The 23,792-nt window shown below is 37.1% G+C and overlaps 1 protein-coding gene across 1 annotated transcript in view; it reads left to right on the top strand.

The window, feature by feature from the left end:
• The window catches only part of CNTN4 (contactin 4), an 891,247-nt gene that overhangs the window by 368,858 nt on the left and 498,597 nt on the right, over positions 1-23,792 (top strand). The window lies entirely within an intron of this gene.

Here is a 23,792-nt window from a genome sequence, read left to right as displayed (position 1 = left end):
CTATTGTTGTGTAGAAATATAAGTCTCTTGATAGGCCTCTAAGAACTTGCTTTATGAATCTAGCTGTCCTTGTGTTGGTTGCATATATATTTACGGTAGTTAGCTCCACTTACTGAATTGAACCCTTTACTATTATGTAAAGCCTTTTTTTGTCTTTTTCATCTTTGCTGGTATAAAGTCTGTTTTGTCTGAAATTAGGATAGCAACTTCTTCATTTTTTTTTTTCTGTTTTCCATTTGCTTGGTAGATTTTCTTCCATCTCTTTATCTTGAGCCCATGAGTGTTATTGCATGTGAGGTAGGCCTCTCTTGATGGCAGCATATCATTTGGTCTTGCTTTATTATCCAACTTGCCATTCTGTGCCTTTTAATTCCAAAGACATGAACAGACACTTTTCAAAAGAAGACATACATGCAGCCAACAAGCATATGAAAAAATGCTCAACATCACTAATCATTACATTAATGCAAATCAAAATCACAATGACATACTATCTCACACCAGTCAAAATAGCTATTATGAAAAGGTCCAAAAATAACAGATGCTGGCAAGGTTGCAGGAAAAAAGGGAATGCTTATACACTGCTGGTGGGAATGTAAATTAGTTCAACCATTACGGAGAGCAGTGTGGTGATTTGTCAAAGAACTTAAAACAGAATCAGCATTTGACCCAGCAATCCCATTACAGGTTATATACCCAAACGAATATAAATCATTCTGCCCTAAATACACGTTCATTGCAGCACTATTCACAATAGCAAAGACGTAGAATCAACTTAAATGCCTATCAACAGTAGACTGGATAAAGAAAATGTGGTACATATACACAATAGAATACTATGCAACCCAAAAAAAACAAACAAACAAACAAAACACACACACACACACACACACAAGATAATGTCCTTTACAGCAACATGGATGGAGCTGGAGGCCATCATCCTAACCAAACTAATTGCAGGAACGGAAAACTGAGTACTGCATATTGTTACTTATAAGTGAACACATGGACACAAAGAGGGGAACAATAGACACTGGGGCCTACTTGAGGGTGGAGAGTGTGACTAGGTGGAAAATCAGAAAAAAATGTTTTGTACTTTGCTTATTATATGCATGATGAAATAATCTGTACATCAAACCCCCATGACACACAGTTTACCTATATAACATGTTCGTTAACCTGCACATGTACTCCTGAACCCAAAATGAAAATTTAAAAAAAAAAAAAATATGAACAAAGTGCCAATGTAAGAGACAAATATCAGTTCAGTTAAGTACAGATATTGATTCAATTGGTAGCAGAATAATAAATACTCTAGCAGAGTAGAAGAAGAAGAGATGGCGATGGGCTATCCTGGCCTTTAAGATAAATGGAAGAAAAATGAATTTGATCAGGATCCTAAAGGATTGGTAAGATTTCACCAATTTCATCCCAAGCAGATATTCTAGCATGCCCAAAAGTGCATTACATTTTACAAAAGTAAAAGCAAGAAAATGTAAAATCATTAGGTATGATGATGATAGTAGTTAACTTTTATTGAGTACTTGATAGAATAGATTCCATGTAATATTGATTAATCTGCACCAGAACATCTAAGACAAATTTAAGACTTGCCAGTGGAAAAGCTTAGCTACAGATTTGATGTGGGTGATAAAAATAAAGGGAATGAGAAAGCTAAACATTGTGAGAAATTAACAAAAACTCCAGGTCTTCTAGCCTGGATAGCTGGAAGAATGTGGTATAACTTTACTGAAATACGGGTAAATTTGACAGACCTGGGTTACAGAGAAGAGATCAGGGTTTTGTATGAGTTTTTTTTTTTTTTTTTCTTTTGAGACAGAGTCTCTTTCTTGTCTACCAGGCTGGAGTGCAATGGCACAATCTCTGCACACTGCAACCTCCGCCCCTGCATTCAAGCAGTTCTCCTGCCACAGCCTCCCTTGAGTAGCTGGGATTACAGGCACTCACCACCATACCCAGCTAATATTTGTATTTTTAGTAAGGATGGGTTTCGCCATGTTGGCCAGGCTGGTCTCAACTCCTGACCTCAGGTGATCCACCTGCCTTAGCCTCCCAAAAGTACTGGAATTACAGGCGTGAGCCATCATGCCTGGCCATGAGATAATTTTTAATGAATATAGTGGAATGATTCAAGAAGACATATTCAGTAAGCATTTAGAAATTTGGGACCTGGGATTCCAGAGAGGCTCAACTAGAAAAAGAGTTAAGAGTCAAATGCCTAGGGAAGATAGCTTCATTCACCAGAGTATACATGGCAACAACAAATTGTGAACCTCCTTTAGAAGTTTTACATCAAGAGGACCATGAAACAAAATGAATTTTCATTTATCTTTAAGTCCAAAGAGAACTTAATAACCATCATGTGTCTCATGATACTGTCCAAAATCCACAAATCCCCAAGAAATTATTCCTTCTTTTCATAGAGACATGTGTATTAAAGCTAACTAAAGAAGGCAAAAATGAAAACAAAATAACTATGAATAGAAAATGCTAGGTGTGTCTATTCTGTTCATATCCTTCACCCACTTTTTGATGGGGTTGTTTTATTCTTGTAAAATGTTTAGATTCCTTGTAGATTCTGGATATTAGCCCTTTCTCAGATAGATTATTAGCCCTTTGTCAGACAGATAGATTGCAAAAGTTTTTCTCCCATTCTGTAGGTTGCCTGTTCACCTTGATGATAGTTTCTTTGCTATGCAGAAGCTCTTTACTGTAATTAGATCCCATTTGTCAATTTTGGCTTTTGTTGTCATTGCTTTTGGTGTTTTAGTCATGAAGTCTTTGCCCATGCCTATGTCCTGAATAGTATTGCTTAGGTTTTCTTCTACGATTTTTATGGTTTTAGGTCTTACATTTAAGTCTTTAATTCATCTTGAGTTAATTTTTGTGTAAGGTGTAAGGAAGGGGTCCAGATTCAGTTTTCTGCATATGGCTAGCCAGTTTTCTCAACACCATTTATTAAATAGGGAATCCTTTCCCCATTGGTTGTTTTGGTCAGGTTTGTCAAAGATCAGGTGATTGTAGATGTGTGGCATTATTTCTGAGGCCTGTGTTCCATTCCATTGGTCTATATATCTGTTTTGTTACCAGTACCATGCTGTTTTGGTTACTGTAGCCTTGTAATATACTTTGAAGTTAGGTAGCGTGATACCTCCAGCTTTGTTCTTTTTGCTTAGGATTGCCTTGGCTATACGGGCTGTTTTTTGGTTCCATATGAAATTTGAAGTAGTATTTTCTAATTCTGTGGAGAAAGTCAATGCTGGCTTGATGGGGATAGTATTGAATCTATAAATTACTTTGGGCACTATGGCCATTTTCATGATATTGATTCTTCATATCCATGAGCATGGAATGTTTTTCCTTTTGTTTGTGTCCTCTCTTATTTCTTTGAGCAGTGGTTTGTAGTTCTCCTTGAAGAGGTCTTTGCATCCCTTGTAAGTTATATTCCTAGATATTTTATTCTCTTTGTAGCAATTATGAATGGGAGTTAACTCATGATTTGGCTCTCTGTTTGTCTATTTTTGGTGTATAGGAATACTTGTGATTTTGCACGTTGATTTTGTATCCTGTGAATGTGCTGAAGTTGCTTATCAGCTTACGGAGATTTGGGGCTGAGATGATGAGGTTTCTAAATACACAATCATGTCATCTGCAAACAGAAAATTTGACTTCCTGTCTTCCTATTTGAATACCCTTTATTTCTTTCTCTTGCCTGATTGCCCTGGCCATAACTTCCAATACTATGTTGAATAGGAATGGTGAGAGAGGCATCCTTTTCTTGTGCCAGTTTTCAAAGGGAATGCTTCCAACTTTTGCCCATTCAGTATGATATTAGCTGTGGGTTTGTCATAAATAGCTCTTATTATTTGGAGATATGTTCCATCAATACCTAGTTTATTGAGAGTTTTTAACATGAAGAGGTTTTGAATTTTATTGAAGACCTTTTCTGCATCTATTGAGATAATCAGGTAGTTTTTGTCATTGATTCTGTTTATGTAGTGGATTACATTGATTGATTTGTGTATATTGAACCAGCCATGCATCCCAGGGATGAAGCCAACTTGACTGTGGTGGATAAGCTTTTTGATGTGCTGCTGGATTCCTTTTGCCAGTATTTTATTGAGGATTTTCACATTGATGTTCATTAGGGATATTGGCCTGAAATTTTCTTTTTTTGTTGTGTCTCTGCCAGGTTTTGGTATCAGGATGATGTTGGCCTCATAAAATCAGTTAAGGAGGAGTCCTTCTTTTCCTGTTATTTGGAATAGTTTCAGAAGGAATGGTACCAGCTCCTCTTTGTACCTCTGGTAGAATTCGACTGTAAATCTGTCTGGTCCTGGGCCTCTTTTAGTTGGTAGGCTATTAATTACTGCTTCAATTTCAAAACTTGTTATTGGTCTGTTCAGGGATTCAACTTCTTCCTGGTTTTGTCTTGGGACCGTGTATGTGTCCAGGAATTTTTCCATTTCTTCTCAATTTTCTAGTTTATTTGTGTAGGGGTGTTTATAGTATTCTCTGATAGTAGTTTGTATTTCTGTGGAATCAGTCGTTACATCCCCTTTGTCATTTTTTTATTGTGTCTATTTGATTCTTCTCCCTTTTCTTCTTTATTATTCTGGCCAGTAGTCTATCTATTTGGTTAATCTTTTCAAAAAACCAGCTCCTGGATTCATTGATTTTTTGAAGGGTTTTTCATGTGTCTATCTTTTTCAGCTCTGCTCTGATCTTAGGTGTTTCTTGCATTCTGCTAGCTTTTGAATTTGTTTGCTCTTGCTTCTCTAGTTCTTTTAATTTTGATATTAGGTGAACACACACTTCTCAAAAGGAGACATTTATGCAGCCAACAAACATATGAAAAAAAGCTCATCATCACTGGTCATTAGAGAAATGCAAATCAAAACCACAATGAGATACCATCTCACACCAGTTAGAATGGTGATCATTAAAAGGTCAGAAAACAACAGGTGTTGGAGAGGACGTGGAGAAATAGGAATGCTTTTACACTGTTGGGAGTGCGAACTAGTTCAACCATTGTGAAACATAGTGTGGTGATTCCTTAAGGATCTAGAACTAGAAATACCATTTGACCCAGCAACCCCATTACTGGGTATATACCCAAAGGATTATAAATCATTCTACTATAAAGACACATGCACACGTATGTTTATTGCAGCACTATTCACAATAGCAAAGAGTTGGAACCAACCTAAATGCCCATTAATGACAGATTGGTTAAAGAAAATGTGGCACATATACACCATGAAATACTAGGTAGCCATAAAAAAGGATGAGTTTGTGTCCTTTGCAGGGACATGGATGAAGCTGGAAACCATCATTCAGCCAAATAACACAGGAACAGAAAATCAAACACCACATGTTCTCACTCAAAAGTGGGAGTTGAACAATGAGAACACGTGGACACAGGGAGGGGAACATCATACACCAGGGCTTGTTGGGGGTGGGGAACTAGGGGAGGTATAGCAGTAGGAGAAATACCTAATGTAGATGACAGGTTGATGGGTGCAGCAAACCACCATGGCATGTGTATTCCTATGTAACAAACCTGCACGCTCTGTACATGTATCCCAGAACTTAAAGTATAGTAATTAAAAAAATGCTAGGTGTAAAGGAAGCAGAATCTGTTAGCTCCCTTTCATTTCAGAGGTCTGTGGAGCATGTTGTATAGGTTTGAGTTAATTCCTTCAGAACCAGAGAAAGGTATCACTTAATGGAAAACATTACTGATTGAGAAATAGTATTTTTTTTTTTTTTTTGAGGTCTAATGCAGTATTTTCAGTAGAGAAGAATGTCAGCGGAAAAATCCAAAATGTTTTATGGATGGCAGGAGAAGAAAAGTGGCTGTATATGTTTGTATGTCATGTGTGTGCTTGAGTGTATGTAGGCCTACACATGCACACACAAATACACACAAGATTTTCTTACGTTTATCCACATGATAATGGATCAAGACAGTTTGTAATGGCCAAAGATGCACAATTTTATATGAACACCTAAATTATGTTAGGATGGGGGTGAGTGGAATGATTTTCATCACCTTAATACTTTGTAACGATCGTGAAAGGATTTTTGAAAAAAGGAAAAGCCCTAATAATTTTTGAAAATAATAATAGCAGAGGGAATCCCATGCAGCATCAGTTTGTTAGGCATGTGAAGATTTTAAGTAATGCAGAAAAGTAAAAAAATACCTTCCCTAATGGTGATGTACAGAAACATATTTGTCATCAATGCTTTTATAACTTTTCTCTCATCTCAGTTTCTATTAGAGGATTATGCATAATGTCTTGTGTATTTAACAGGAATTCCTTGATTGCAATGGCTTTTTAAAGGTTTTTTCTTTAGTTATTAATAGAATCTTTCATTTGCAGCCTAAATATTGCTGTCATCTTAGAGAAACAGTAAAGTATTAGAGAAGAAATAAAATGGGATAAAATGGATATTCAGAATGTCTTGCTACCCAACCATTACTTAAAACCAGATACCTTCTCTTTCTTTTCATGAAAACAAAACTATTTGTCTTCGCTATCCACTCTGTTAAGGAAAATGATTTTCTCAATATGTAAAGTGAAACATAAAACATACTTAAGGTAAACTAAATCTTAAGTGAGACCAGAGTAAAGGAACACCAAGCCTCACTTAAATGGGTTCATATATCTAGGCTGCAGTCTGTTAAAACTTATGATACTTTTACAAACATAACAAAACAAAAAACAAGAACATTCAGGTGTTTCAGTAGAAACCAATGGAAAAGTGTTTTAGGAATACTGTAGATGAGGGAAAATTCCAGAGAGCTCACAGAACAACAACAACTTCAATTCTTTTGACTTTTAAAGAAAATGTTAAAGGATAAATTCTGGAAAATACAGATGTCACCAGAAACATTTGTCTGCCCTTGTAGATAAGGGAACATAGGTTTGGTACCTACAGAGTACAAGACAAAATGCTGATCATGTTGTGGGGGAAACAAAATTTAAAAACATGTGGACTCTACCTAATCTCAAAGAGCTTACATACTAATTAAGGAATTAATAAGCAGTTAAAATTGGGATTTGACAAGTAGCCCTGGAAAGGCACAGAAAAGGTGATTTAGTATTCAGAGAAGTGGTAACTTTGATCTGCGGACATCTAGAAAAGTTATCTCTTTGGAAGGTGAGCTGGGTGTCAAAGAGAGGACACTTTATTTTAAAAGGCAGGTATGGGGCGGAGGAAACGGTCAAAACAAAGCTATGCAGGCTGTATAATATGCAGCAAGCTGCTGGATGGAAAAACCAATTTGATGGAACATGGTTGGATGCCAGGGAAACTGGGGGATGTGTTCAGAAGAGTCAGTGAAATTTGACTGCGGATGGTCTGTGAGGAAGGCGAAGTGCTACGACATGGTAAAGTGTTGAGTAGGCATCCAGAGACTGGAGTTTCAGTCGGTCTCTGTCAGTCACTCACTGTGTGTACTTGGGGACTATTTGACCTCCTTGGCAAGTACACGTCTTACCTGGAAAACGACGGTGTTTAGTTGGAGACAAGTGTATCAACTCACGGTGATTCCGTACAGCAAAATTTTCTTCCAGGTTTGGGGTCGGTCACCAGGTTATTGATTAAACACCACACAAAGTAATTGGCTTGAGTTTAGGAACCATGTTTTGAAAAAACTGTTGTATCTTTAAAGAGAAGAATCATACTCAGCCTGGGGAGATACTCACATTATTTGAGAGACACAAGAACTGAAACCTCCCATGAGAATGGTGGGCTGGATTTCTATGTCCCAACTACCACTCATTCCCGGGCATGTGCTATCTACAGCGTTGTATCCCTGTAGGTATGTTTTGATGTGCTTGTTTTTATTCTTTTTCACAGCACGTATAGTTGAATTCATTTAAGTTAATATGTAAGATGCATTTGGGTCTTTCATCTCAAGAACAAGAATATGGAAACCAAAGTTCTTTATTTTAAAACTCTAGTCAAAGGACTGCCATGAAATAAGTATCAAAACTCCAATACCAACTTTGGCTTCTGAAAGGAGCCTAAAGGCATTTAACAGTGTGTCCTAAGGAATCAAATGTCAAATATGATGGTTACTAACACACAGGGAGAAAGGGACCAGAGCCAGAAACCAGTAGTAATATCTTCCAGTATTTTGGGGGGAGATGGAAGCTGAAAAGGATGAGGAAGAGAAAAGCATATGAAAACTGGGTTTCAAATTAATTTTGCTGAATTATGGAAAGAGAGGAAATATTTATTTCTGCTGCTATATCACCAAAAGTTACTATTAACTGAATGATTTCTTTTCATTTCACTATTTTCTATTAAACTAATGATCAAACAGATTGATTCTAGCCACTTAGAAGATGATGTTGAATATGTTTTGAACCAAACCAATAGATGAGTTAGTTTAGCTGTATGGATTAACAGCTGGAGAAACACAAAAGACTCATTTTTACCAGGAGTTAAAGCTATGTGTTTTCCATAACTACCAAACTGGAATAAAAAAGTTATCTCAATAATCAGTGTACTGTATATGAATTGATATGTTGTTTAAATTAATCTATATCACATACCTTGTTCAGCTCTATTCCTATCTGGCCAAAATTAATCTTTATAATGAAGTACCTTAGGTATTTTAGGGTACCAGTATGTATTCAAGTGATCAAATAAAAATTCAGTTGTTTTCACTAAAATTTCTGGCATGTTTAGTGTTTTAATAAATTATCTATCCAAATAAGGTATTTTAAGGTATTAGTTTCAGACTTCCTTTTGGTAAATGTGTTTATATTGGTAAGTTTTGACTTGCTAGTTTTATAATATATATTAATTTTTAAACAGGATTTAGAGCAAAAAAATCCAAACATATTTTGCTTAGGTCACATTCATATTGCGCTTTACAAAGTACCACTGGTCAGCTCAGTGATACTTTCTCCAGTTTGTGGGTCATTTAATCCTGCATTTGTACAGTAATTTTGAGTAACACATCAGTAGTGAGGCCAGCTGATTTTGTTACACCCAGAGAAGACTTTTAAATTAAAGCTTGAGAACAACAACAAAAAAAAGTTACTGAAAATTGAGGATCAGCAAAGTTTTCTTGTAAATGGGTAGGTAGTGTGTGTGTGTGTATATATATATATATACACACACACACACACACATACACACACACACACACATATATTTTATGGGCCATATGATTTTTGTCACACTACTTGCCTCTGCTATAGTACCACAAAAGCAGTCATAGGCAATGCCAAAATCAGCAAGCATTGATGTGTTCCAGTATTACTTACAAAAATAGATGTTAGATTTTTGGCCTTAGGGTCTGGGATTTGGCCTTTGGGCCATAATTTGTAAGGGATTTCGCCAAAGCTCATGGTTTCCTAGTCATTGCTAAACATGACAGGAGCCCCAAATGAGGTCCCAAAATGAGTTCTGAAGAACAATTGTCCAATGGGATTTTCACAGATGAAAAAGCAAATCTGGGAAACACTGCACAGAATACCTCTCTTCTTATACACTGAAATTCAACGTCATCTTATTAAAGGCTGTAAGACATCTTACAATAAACTGATATATCTGTGTTGGCTGACTCAGTTCCCCAAAACACGTGTGACCTTGAAATTCTTTTTATCATATTAGATAATTTGAGTATCTGTGATTTAGAAACAAGTTTCCAAACTAATAATTTGGATATCTATATAGATTGTCATATGCATATCTTTATTGAAATATCTTCTTAAATCCCTGAGTCAATTTCGTGAGTCACTTATCCACAAAGGTAACCAGGAAAAATACTAACCACCTTCAATGGTTCTGGATAATTTTCTGATTAGTCCTTTCTTAGGTTCCAGCACATTATCTCCTAACAACCATTTGAGCTGTTGGCCTTACTCTGCTTTTTCCTTGGTAATTGAATCCATTATAGTTTAAATCAGTTCAACATATATTTACCAGGTACGGTATTTTCCAAGCACACTGATTAATGAATATGAGAGACTGTGTCTCTCCCTTTAAGGCACTGATAGTAACAAAGACATAAAGACAAAGGTTAGAATATTATGTGATAACTTCTCTAATAAGAGAAATTCTGGATGCTGTCAAAGCACTTATGAGAAGTACTAAACTGTTATTATGAAATCAGAGAAAGCTTTTAGCTGGAGTTCATCTAAGCTACAAATTTGAAGCTAATCACAGAAGGGGAGAGACAGAGGAACAGCAGGTACAAAGGTAAGGAGACAAGATTCCCTGATGTATCAAGCAAATGCATAGTACTACTCTAATATAGATTTATGCTGCAGAGATCAGTGAGAGTTGGATTAAGCAGGTCTTTACTGACTTTGTAAAAGTATGTAAGGTAGGTGGAAAGTTGGAGGTTTGGTCAGAGTTGTACTGTGGTAATATAGCTGTGGCTGGAGTATGGAGAATGGCCTGGAGGGGCAGGCTGCTCAGAAGTGAAAATTTCTTAAGCTGTTATGAAGCTTTCCCAGGGAATCTGCCATGGGTAACCTATTACCCCAGGTTCATCCCTTAGATAGATTAGGTGCTCTCAAGACTCCTACCTTATGACAAGAAACCAAGAACTAGGTAATGTTTCTTTCCCTGAAACCATCTGTTTGCTAGTTTAAACATTAAACTGTCTTTCCATTTGAGGGTTATTGGGAAAATCATAAAGAGGGAATAATTTTAGAGTGTTTTTTAAAACTTCAAAGGAGGCTTTATTTTGTATTTATAACAAAACAAAAATTGGCACTAAGAGGCTAACCTGAGTTTTATACCTGAAGGAAATGTGGAGGCAAACCTGGGCATTTTCCTTGACAACAGCAATTAACCAAGAAGAGCCTCACCTTAACATCTGTTTTAAGACAGCAGAACTGGTGGGCATACAAATATGCAAACGTTTAATTACACACCCTGTCTGTCCCTGTGAACCTGTATGGTTTACTTACAAATGCATGAGATACTTCAGGAAGTTATCCTCAATCAGAATGCAGCATAATGTTGTGTTTACTATATATGAAATATTCACACCTTATCTAGTCTAGCACACTGAGGCATTGAAAAGGGTGAGAAGTAGGTTTTTTATAAACCTTTTTCTTCCACAGAACAAATTATACTGTTAACAGCTTGGCTCTGGTAAATTTTTTATATGTGTGCATATATAAATTTATATATGTATACACATATAAATTTTATATATGTGTATATAAATACACATATACACACATACACACAAACATACATAAAATCACATTATATATATGCGTGTGTGTATATGTATATAATACATATATTATTTGGAAATGTGATTTCTGTATTTTTCCTGTATTCTAACCATATGAGGAATGTCTACTCAACACTGCTTAGAAACACAACTCCTAAGGTCCAAACTTAAGGATGTACGTAGTTTAGTTAGTGGCTGTTGAGGTTGTTGGTGGAGGGTCAGATGTTGAAAAGAAATGGAACAAAGTTTTTTCTAAACTTGAAAATGCTGTCTTGAAATTTGCAGCTAAGATGTAGTAAGAGAGGGGCTGGTAGGCAAGAAAAGAAAAACTGTATGTAGGCATGGATCTTTAACAAATCATGAAATTGAATTTTCCTAAAGCAACTTAAACTATTTATGTTTTTTCTTTGTCCTTTGCCAGATCTCTGAAATAACCTCAGTCTCAAAATTCATGTTATCACTAATTAGGATTCTATCCTCAGATTTTTTTTTTTTGCAGATGATTCAACTATTTCTTAGTTTCCACAGATAACTAAAATTACTGCAGTTTCTCCTACCAACAATAGGCCTAGACTGCTAATTCAAGGACGAAATTTGATGTCAGGAAAAGACACAAACAAAGCTAAAATGTAGTGTTAACAGTTACTCCCACTTTTATATTTTTATACATAGATCTCACATTGCATTGCAAGGAGCTTACACTAGTAGTAAATAAGAAATTTAGGGGAAACCTGCATGCTTCATTTTTAGCATACAAGAAGTACAAAATTCTGACTTTATTTTTTTCTTCATTAATATGCATGGTAGGCCAGGCATGGTGGCTCGCGCCTGTAATCCCAGCACTTTGGGAGGCCGAGGCAGGCAGATCACGAGGTCAGGAGATCGAGACCATCCTGGCTAACACGGTGAAACCCTATCTCTACTAAAAATACAAAATAAATTTGCCAGGTGTGGTGGCGGGCACCTGTAGTCCCAGCTACTCGGGAGGCTGAGGCAGGAGAATGGCGTGAACCCGGGAGGTGGAGCTTGCAGTGAGCCGAGATTGTGCTACTACACTCCAGACTGGGCGACAGAGCAAGACTCCATCTCAAAAAAAAATAAAATAAAATAAAATGCACGGTAACCTTGGTTCTTTTCACACCTAAGTTTGAATATTCAGCAGTCTAATTTTAATTAAATCATAACAAAGTAACAACATTGACTATATTGATTGCATCTTGGGAATTCAGAATTTATTTTTTCACATAGTTTTTCCTATGACTAGCTTGTCTTCTGTGGGCAAACTTTTATGATCCTTGAACTTTTTCTGGAAATTCTGCAGCAAACTATAAATATAACATCTGCAAAGGCATGCTGTATGTACATGTCTTTCAAGGAGGATAGCTCCACTGATATAAAAACAAAAAGATATTAAAAACTCTGATTTTCAAGCTAGGAAATTATTTATGCACAATTGGCTTTATTTTAAAATAATTATATACTTGTGGAAAAGTTGCAAAAATGTCAGTGTTTCCATATGCCCTTCACTCTGATTTTACTAATGTTAATGTTGTACATAAGTATAGTATGATCACCAAAACCAGAAAACTGACATTGGTACAACACGTTAACTAAACAATAGACCTTATTAGGAGTTTACCAGTTTTTCCATAATGTCCAGGCTGCAATCTACAGTCTCGCATTATTTATAGCATTCATTTCTTCTTACACTTCTTGAGTCTGTGCCAGTTCCTGGGCCTTTGCCTGCCTTTTATGATCCTGGCACTTTTGAAAACTACTAGTTAATTTTGTTGTAGAATATTACTCAATTGTCTGATGTTTACTCTTTTTTTAAATTGAGGTCATGCATTGTTGGCAAGATACCACAGAAGAGTATTATGTCCCTCTCAGTGCACCTTATCAAAGGGCACACGAGGCCAGTATGTCTTATCACTAGTGATACTAATTTTGATTATTTGGTTAATATGGAGTCTACTGAGTTTTCCCACCATGATATTAGTATTTTCCCACATTAGCTTTAGACAAACACACATAAATTCTTAATTTCCTAAACATGATGTACTCACTATACTGTTTTATGCCTCAGTTTCCCTGCCTAAAAATTATTATACTGCAACCCTAATCCTCATCTCAGCCAGTGTAGTAAGAATTAATGTGCTATCCTTTGGAGATTCTTGGATAAAACTCACTGTGTAACTGGAAATGATCACTCTATCTCATTTTAAAGAAGAACACAAATAGAATGGTTAAAAGTAGATTGGCAGCATGTACTCATTGCACACTCAGAACTACAGAGACATCTGTTATATATGTGACAGGCTAGGCCTGAAATCTGGTTCTCTCAGAACCAGTTAGTGTTTGCCCGATGTGGCCTAAGCCTGATTAAACAAAGAACACATTTATCACTTGCTACCTAACAGGCTATTACACTAACTAGATGGATAACCACCCATTGATAAGGACAATAAATAACTTTTTAAAAACTGTCACATTCACAGTTTCTGCTGTTCATATAAAAGGGAAAAAAGTCCCTTGACATACAAAGGATTCTGGATCCATGTGCTGTAATTCTGTCATATTAGTTTGTATCTGATAATGAAGTACCCCACCATTGCAGAGAACGGCAAACTTTGCAAAGTGATTTACTGGCTTTCTACTGTCTTTTTATTTTTGAATGTCAGTGCTATCAGCCCTGACACAATACACTGGGAGGAAATTGGCCACTTACAGGTCTAGAGGTAAGTAGGTAGGGAAAGGTATACTAAAGAAATAAGTGGCTCACATAACCCTCCAAGCCCCCCACTTTCCTCTTTGACAAATAGAAATAATCATATACCTGCCTGCTCAAGTTATTGTAAGCATGTGGTAATCTGTCCAGAACCTTTGTATTGTAACTGAACCATAGTAAGTACTCAAGGAAAAAAAAAAAAAAAACCCAGCTTGTCATTTTTATCACTTTATCATCTTTCATGCCTGAGACCCAAATTTGGGTGCAAAAGACAAGAAAATGGAGTTGAGACTCACATAGTTTGGTTTAATTTGCAGGAGGCTTCTGGAAAATGATTTTATACCAAATAAGGATTCAATAGCATTTGTCAAATGGTGTGGAAGTATCCCACCATCTGCATGTAGTTCTGAACTAAAGCATAATGATACTGAGGTGTAGTTCTGCTCTTCGAGAGTAAGTGTTCATAGGCAAATAAACCTAGAAAATGCAGAAGAATGCAAGCTCCATGATAGCAGGACTCAGCTTTACCATGATACCCAGTGCTTACTGATAGTGTCTGACATATTGCATGTGTTCAACAAGTATTTTCAGATGAATGTTCTAATCTAGTATTTAGCTATAAATATATAATGGCACAGGATCTTGAATACATATTTTATTTACCATTACATGAGATGGCAGATCCCATATTATAGCTTAGCTAAAAAGTAGGGGGGTTTCCTATCCCAACTTCCACTTACATTGTTGTTATTTTTTTTTTATTTTTTTTTTAAGACAGGGTTTCACTCCCATCACCCAGGCTACAGTGCAGTGGTACAATCGTGGCTCACTGCAGCCTTGATTTCCTGTGCTCAGGTGATTCTCCCACCTCAGCCTCCTGAGTAGCTGGGTCTACAAGAGTGCACCATCAAACCCAGTTAATTTTTTATATTTTTGGTAGAGATGGTGTTTCACCTTGTTGCTCAGGCTGGTCTCGAATTTCTGGGCTCAAGTAATCTGCCTGCCTTGACTTCCCAAAATTTTGGGATTACAAATATGAACCATTGTGCCTGGCCAACTCCAATTATTTTAAGAGAATGACTTCTGACTTCCTTCTAAGTAAAACAACACTTAAGATATGTTCTTTTTGCATTATGGTGGTAAACCATTTTACTTGCATTATCTCATATACATCTCTACAAACTTCTGAAGTAGTCTCAGTATCTCCGTTTTATGGATATAAAGTTGGAGGATCAGAAATAACTTGCCTAAAACAATACAAGTTCAAGACTTGAATGTAAGTCTGTCTACAAAGACCATTTGTGTTCTTGACTGATATTGTTGCATTTGTCCACTGTTGCAGCCCTCTTAGAGTATTATATTATTTTCCCCAGGAGAGTAAAATAATCTCTATGAGGGAAGACCCTGTCTTATTCATTGCTATATCATACTGCATGTCAGTTACTAGATGTTCAGTCGGTAATTTGTAAGTAAAGGATAGAGTGCATAGTAGATTTTATTTAACCCCCTACTTTGGTATAGCCTATTATAACTTAAGTTTTTATGTTTGAAATCTTATTTCTGCTTCTGACTAAGCAGATATAGACTCCCTTTTAGGCTACCAGTTATCTGATTTTCTGATTTGGCTGTCCAAGCAATTGGCAAACTGTGCATAATGATGAATATACTAGTAGGCTTACTTCCCCACTAAGTGTATCCAAGTAAAAGCCCTGAAAGTCACACAGTTCTTGCCACTTTAAATCTGACACCTAATATATTAGGTATGAGAGTGTTTTGTACTTACCTTTAGCTCTTCTTTAGTTTAGGTGATTAAAAAATGCCTGTTGCTGTCTGTATGTGCAGCATGCTTCATTAACGGTGATTTATTTGGGAGGTTAGCAGAATTGGCACTCTGCAGCACAACAGCGTGCAGAAGGAAAACAAACGTGAGATGATTGCTAAGAAATCCTTCTTTCCTGCTCTGGTGATAGGAGCTTTGAGAGTTTGCAAAGTCTACTTCCCAGTACCCAGAAAGCATGGGTAAGAGTGGGGTTTCTGGGGATTGTAATTTCCCCCAAGTCCCTTGCTTCCACTTTCCTCCAGTGCTCAGTGGACATGGATTTCCCCCTTTGGCACAGTGTGCTCCCTGTATTTGTGGTCTCCCAGAACCACACTTACCCCTCTTGCTTTTTCCAGCAAGTTTGCCAACTCAAAGCCACACTCAACTTTTTCTAGCAGAATCCAATTATATGGATTTTCTCTCATATTCCTTTCAACAACCCCGTATCTTCACTGTCACTTTACCAAAGAGGAAAGTGAGGCTAACAGAGGTTAAATGACTTGCCCAAGAACAACAGCTAAATGGTAGCCCTGGGATTTAAACCTGGCTTGTGTGATTCTAAAGCCAATGATCTCATTGCCACAGGGAAGCAAAGGAATTTTTATTTTACTTGCAACCTGCATTGATTTTGTCATGTGTACTTGAAATGCCATGTCGAGAGGATTCTGGGGCTGCCCTTGGGCTAAGCAGCAAAGAATGCCATAATCAATTAGCATTGCTTTCCATAGGAGTGGGAAGGAGGAGTGGAGGTGCCGTGTATTTTCCTGTCTTGAACTATGATCTACTTTTGTTCTTGATTGTATTTTAATAAGAGTGTAATAACATGGGAATGGCATTCTAAAGGAAAGATGAAGTATCTGACGGGCAATCTAAATGCAAGATGAAAATACCACATATTTTATATAAACTGCAATTGCCTGCTGTTCTAATAATAAGGCTACATATACCTATTTGGGAGAAAATTCAGCGGAGTGTTTAAATATCCATACTCTTAAGTCAAACTTTCAGGGTTCATTTATTTTAAATAATCTCAACTTTTATTTTAAATTCAAGGGGTACTTGTGTGGGTTTGTTACATAAGTATATTGTGTGATGCTGAAATTAGGGGTATAAATGACCCTATCACCCAAATAGTGAGCATAGTACCCAATAAGCAGTTTTCAGCCCTTCCCCCCTCCTTCTCTCTTGTTCTATTAGTCCTCAGTGCCTATTGTTCCCATCTGTATGTCCCTGGATATGCAATATTTAGCTCCTACTTGTGAGATCATGCAGTATTTATTTCCTGTTCCTGCATTAATTTGCTTAGTATAATGGCCTCCAGCTGCATCCATCTTGCTGCAAAGAACATAATTTCATTCATTGTTATTGTTGCATAGTATTCCATGGTGTGTATGTACCACATTTTCTTTAATCCACCATCGATGGGCACCTAGGTTGATTCTATGACCATGAATAGCGCTGTGACAAACGTACAAGTGCATGTGTCTTTTCTGGTGGAACTATTTCTTTTCTTTTTTTTTCCTTTTCTTGTTTTTGAGACAGGGTCTTGCACTGTAACCCATGCTGGAGTGCGGTGGCACGATCTTGGCTCACTGCAGCCTCCAAATCCTGAGCTCAAACAATCCTCCCACCTCAGCCTCGCAAGTAACTGGGACTACAGGCAGGAGCCACCGTGCCTGGCTAACTTTTAAAATTTTTTGTAGAGATGATATCCCTGTGTTGCCCGGGCTGGTCTCAAAGTCCTGGACTGAAACATTCCTCCTGCCTCAGCTTCCCAAAGTGCTGGGATTATAGGTGTAAGCCACTGTGCCCAGCCCAATTTATTTTTCTCTGTGTATATACCCAGTAATGAGATTTCTGGGTCAAATGGTAGTTCTGTTTTAAGTTCTTTAAGACATCTCCAAACTGCTTTCCATAGTCGCTGAACTAATTTACATTCCATCAATAGGTTATAAGCATTCTAAAGGTTCATTTTGGGAGTGATAGAAATATTCTACATCATGATGGTGATGGTGGTTCTATGACTGTATAAGTTTTTGAAATCTCATCAAACTATAAATAAAAAGAATGCGTGTCAGTGTATAAAATATACAATAAACTTAGGAGGGAAAATAAGAGGAAGTTCTATCTATTACTTATTAACTCTAACTTAGTTAACCTATAAAATGAAAATAATATTGTAGTCTACCTTCAAGGTTGTTTTAAAGATTATATACATAATACAGAGACTGCTATGTAGTAAATGCTCTGTAAATGATATCTATTATTTATCATTTTGCCAGTTGTTTTGTACTATATTCTACCATTACATTACCTCCAACATTGTTTACCAGTTTAATCTCATACACTTTTATGTTGCTGATTGACTAGATTGTACTGTACACTCTCACAAATACATAAGCTTCATATGTATGGAAAATCGTGAAAAAAAATCATAGCTTTGAATACGTGGCTCTTCTGTTTTTAACCAAACAATGTTAGAAGACTAGAACCATTCATGTCTGTTTTTCAGCTGAATTGTTCAAGTGTTAAATATCTATATGTCCAAATAAATAATACTTATTAAAACGGATGGACTATGAGGTGTGTTTGAAAATATTGAAAGTATTAGCTATGATAGAATGTTTAGGGTGAACTTGTGGTATATACTTTGAAACCTGTTATTAAAGAGGAAATTATTAACTCAGAAAAAAACAAGTACTATAAAAAAAAATAAAAGCAGTATATTCTGCAGCTCAGCTAACAACCAAATATGTGCTATAACTAAGTTTAGACAACAGTAAAACAAGGTATATTTGTGTTTTTGTAGGCCTGTCATTGGGAGTGATTAAGAAAGTTGAATATCATCATTCATAAAATAACTTAATACATAAGACAAAATCAAGAAATAGTAGTATAAGTGTGTTATTTTTCTCAAATTATCATTATTGAACTACTTACCAGAAAGGCAGTTTGTTGCCCCTGGACAATATTTCCCTCAGGGGATTAACAGCTAATATTTAAGCTTTGTTCAAGCATTCCCTTAATACAAGTAAATACTAAATAAAACTTACAAAATTACAATTAGTGATTACTTAGTGAATGCTGTGGATAGTGAATATGGACTTGTGGCTTGGGATTAAATTTTCAGTAACAGTATAATACATCGAATTTAAAAGCAATATATCTAAAACAACTTTAATGAATGGGAAGACGATATAATCCGAAAAATTGTTACAAGCCTCAAATGTCTCTGGGGGTGACAAAGGTGTAGTCACTACTTCATTTAACTAATTAAGTATCTTTGGCATATATAACCGTTTTCTTATAGAATAATGTAATTCACAGTTTCAAGAATCCTTAAAAACAATCTGGCACAGTCCCCTCTTCTATTCATTAAGAAACTTGTCCAGCAAGCAAATAACAGAACTGAGCCTGGAACCCAGTTATTCTGAATCTTATCCCAGTGATTTTTTGCAATATCACTGTGATTATTGAGATTACTTCCGTTTTTTGAAGAGGGTCTTCTCAGTAGTAACATAGAAAGGTCCAACATCAAAGTAGAATAAGGTTTTCTATAAGGGGAAAGTATATTTTGAGAAATCCGTAGTGGCCATATACTTTAAGAAATTTCAATGGAAGACTTTTCCAAATTAATCTGTGTAACTGTGGACTCTCAGGCTATGGAAGAGATCCTTCAGTAAGTGAAATAGTGATACATTAGCTACCTGGCTTTTATTTCAGAGGATTTCTGCCTAATGTAATCACTATATTTATGGTTAGAATAACCATAAGTGGAAAGTCTTTTCAAATGGGGAGCAACTGTGTACCTTACCTGACCCTACTTCTGCAGAAGGTAGCTAACATCTCTTGTGGACCTACCATGTGATCTTACATTCACTTCTCCTTTAATCCTTATAACATAGCTGGGAGTCAGGCATCATCTTCTATAAAATTACATCCTTGGAAATTAGAATATGAAAGGCTATGAAACTTGTCCAAGGTTAAATATCTAGAAAACAATAGAGCCGGTATTTAAATCTATGTCTTCATACTTCAAATACTGAACTCATTTCTAAAGCTAATGAACTCTTCTTAAAGTATTGTGTCTTTTAAAGTGTGATGTAACATCCTGATGGTGACTCCCTTCTCTAACTTGGCTTTTCATGTTGTCCTTCTGCAGAGGTGAAGCCAGGTGCCAGTAAACCAAGGTGTAGAATCTGTAATATTCATAATGTAAAGGATAGCACAGGTTTCAGAGCTGAGACTTTGTCAGGTAGCTATGTTTCACTAGTGTTAACTCAGAAGTCTTTTGTGATAGCATAACTGTGAATAAGTATAGAATTTTTTTTTCTTTTTTTTTTTTTGAGACGGAGTCTCGCTCTGTTGCCCAGGATGGAGCGCAGTGGCACAATCTTGGTTCACTGCAACCTCCTCCTCCTGGGTTCAAGCCATTCTTCTACCTCAGACTCCTGAGTAGCTGGGACTACAGGCACATGCCATCACACCCAGCTAATTTTTTATATTTTTACCAGAGGTGGGGTTTCACCATGTTAGCCAGGATGGTCTTGATCTCATGACCTCATGATCCACCCACCTCAGCCTCCCAAAGTGCTAGGATTACAGGCATGAGCCACCGTACCCGGCCTCAAGTCCAGAATCTTTACTATACGTTCAAAGATGATTGGAGACCAGGCTCGTGATTTACCTTCCAGCCTCTTTCCCCCTCAGCCTGTGCTGTGCTGTCTTTAACAAGGATAGCTATCACATTTCAACTTTGTGCCAGTACCCAAGCTCAGTGCTTTTCCTGCATTCTCACTAATCCTCACCATAGATTTGGCATATATATATGGCTCATCCTGCAGCTTTATATATATATATGGCTGCTATTTTATAGATGGACCACACAGCTGGAGAATGTGAAGTCTAGGAATAGAGCACAAGTTAGATTCGGCAGACTACGCTTTTCATTATCTTGCACTGCTATAACTTGAAGGTTCTCACAGCTTCTTGCCAGTTTGTTTTCCCTGTCACTTGGCTCAGAATGGCCTTCCTCCCTCTTATTTATCCTTTAAGAATCAGTTCAAACTGGTAGCCCCTTTGAGGAGCTTTCTTGAAACTCCTGCCCTACCCTACCTCCCAGTTCAGTTCAATGATAATCTTTTGCTTCCTTAGCATCTTGTTCTTAATAGACTTACTACACACGTTGCACCAAATTATAATTACTGGCTTATTAGCACCTCTCGCCAAGTAAACTGTGAGCTCTTTGAGGACAAGACCCATGCCTCCCTAACCTCTGCATACCCAACTAGCACTGTCTCTGCCACATGGTAAACACAATTACTTTTTTGTGTGAGCTGAATTAGTACTGTTTGGATACCAGCAACATTTTAATTCAGCAGAGTGTCCAGAATAGACAAATACGTGACCAGGCCCTGCATATAGATTCTTGGAAACCAGGACTCTTAAGGGAAAACTGATTCATGCTTTTGTTTTCAGCACTTTGTGCTGAGGTCTTCGGTATGACTGTTAGCATGAAAATTGTTTGAAGGGTTGAGGGAAGTTTTGTTCTGTGCAAGAACATGGAAAAAAAAATACCTTGTACAATTCTTAGTTATTCATCTCCTGCTGGCTCAGTGAGAGAAAGCAACCAAGTCCTGTTTTATTGTGTGGCTTCCTTCTTAGGATTTACGAGTCTCACTCTTGGGCAGGATCTCAAAATGAGTGCTGACTACACTACCTTTGCTACAGCCACCGTTGGATAAGCCAGAGAGAGCTCAAAGCTGCAGGGGAGATCTGTTGCCACCATAACTCTTGGCTCATCCTGCAGCTTTCTTTCTGGCTCTGACAGAAAAATTGAAATTATGAAACTTTGTATCCTGCACCACAGTCCCACATGAGATTCACGAATCTTCAGCTCCCTTCAGAAAACCTGATGCTTTGGTTACCGCTACCCACTGACAAATTACTGTCCACGACCCCATTATTTCTGATTAGCGAAGGTGAACCTTACCTACCTGAATGTAAATAAATGCCAATAGGATTCTTGAAATTCTTCATCCTTAAAAACCTACAGCCCTTAATAGAACATGCACTGTAAATAGTATCATATCATGAACTAAATCTTTATCATGTAATTGGATACATTTCCTAAGCTAATTTTAATTGCTTCAAGAAACCGCTTAACATTGTAGATCAATCCCGAGGTCCGAGATGACATTTCTCTCACAAAATTAATTATTAATACCCTGATCATTTGCTTAAGACATTAATAGTTTTCATTGATCAGCGCATCCTGTTTATCTAAAATGGCCTAATCACCATGCATGTCAGAAGAGTATCTGAACATATCCAATTAGAGATACTGCCGGCTTTCTGCCACATCAGCAGAGCAGAAGTTAAGAGTCCCTTTTGTCTTCACAATATATTAAGTCCAGCTTTATCAGAAACTAAGCTATTTAAGGGCACAAAAGAAAGGCAAGTTCTCTAATGATGGTTGTTCATTTTCTGTTAGCTCCCTGGTAAACATACAGGCTTTGCAGTGATCACATGGTTTAAATTAACTCTAAGAACCCATTATTAAGTAGCTTGTATTGGCCCATGTTTTCATGTAAGCCTGTGTTTGTTCACAATGTTTTTCTTATAAGTGGGAGTAAGATGAGAAACTCCAGGTTACTTTCAGCTTGAAAATACTGGGGATCCCACAGTGATGTATCAAAACATCACATTGTATACCATAACTATATACAATTATTATTTGTCAATTTAAAAACAATATAAATGTAATATATTTTTTAAATGAAAGCTAAAATAACAAATTGAGACCACAGTAATATCTGGCAATGTAGGGTGCTGTAGAGTTTTCAAAGAAGTTTCATTTACTTAACCAGGCGGTTTCCCTTTAAACAAGATTCAGAGAGAAGCCGGATGGGGTGGTCTACCCAGGACCACATAATGAGTTCCTGCCAGAGTTGTAAATAGAATGCAGGTCTCCTGGTTCCCTAGATTTCGGGTTTATTTGATTAACTGATGAGTTGGTAGCACCCTGCTCATCTTTCAGATCCCAAGGGAAGCTCACTTTATGGAGATTCCCAAACAAAAAGTTTCCTCCTTCCTTGATAACGGGATATCATATTGCAATTATATGAAATTGTGGGTAACAGCCCCTACTGGATAAAGAGACTGTAGAGAATAGAGATGGTGTCTTGTTCCTCTTGATGTGCCCAGTGCTTCTCCTTGCATCTGGCAAGCAGGAGATGCTTCATATATACATTCACACATGGCAGACTGGCAGGATGGGTGGGAGAAGGGGTGAGTAGAAGAGAGGAACCACAGTTGAGAGTTCTGTTTTACTAACTTCATGTTGCAATCCTTCAGCACCAGAGGGAAATTTGACTTTACTTGAATCATGCAATGTTATTTATTTATTTTTTTTTTTTCTCTTGAGACAGAATCTCCCTCTGTTGCCCAGGCTGGAATGCAGTGGAGTGATTATGGCTCACTGCAGCCTTGAACTCCTGGGTTGAAGCAATCCTCCTGTCTTAGCTTCCTGAGTAGCAGGGACTATCGGCATGCATCACCATGCCAGACAGATTTTTAAAAATTTTCTGTAAAGGTGCGAGTCTCGCTATGTTGCCCAGGCTGTCTTGAACTCCTGGCCTCAAGTGATCCTCCCATCTTGGCCTTCCAAAATTCTGGGATTACAGGTGTGAACTACTGCACCTGGCCTTAAAAAGTATTTTAAACTAATTTTCAATACTTAAAACTTAAATACTTTTCAATACTTAAAACTTTTGAAAATCTCCTGATTTTCAAAATACAGTAATATTTTCAACTTTTCTTTGAAAAGTTGTAGATGCCCCTGCAACCCTGAATCTGTTACCCATCTGCTTGAGCTGAGGGGCACCTGTTCCCTTAAGCAAGGACATGCCTCCATTCCCCAGAATAACAGTGTCTGCCCACAGCTTCACTCAGTTACTTAAATTTGTAGCTTTTGGTAAAGGTAATGAGTAGCCTCTCTTTAC

The sequence above is a fragment of the Papio anubis genome, chromosome 2, assembly GCF_008728515.1.
Source record: "Papio anubis isolate 15944 chromosome 2, Panubis1.0, whole genome shotgun sequence".
Lineage (NCBI taxonomy): Eukaryota > Metazoa > Chordata > Mammalia > Primates > Cercopithecidae > Papio > Papio anubis.
Note: the sequence above shows the minus strand (reverse complement) of the source record. Positions and strands in the feature narration are given on the sequence as shown.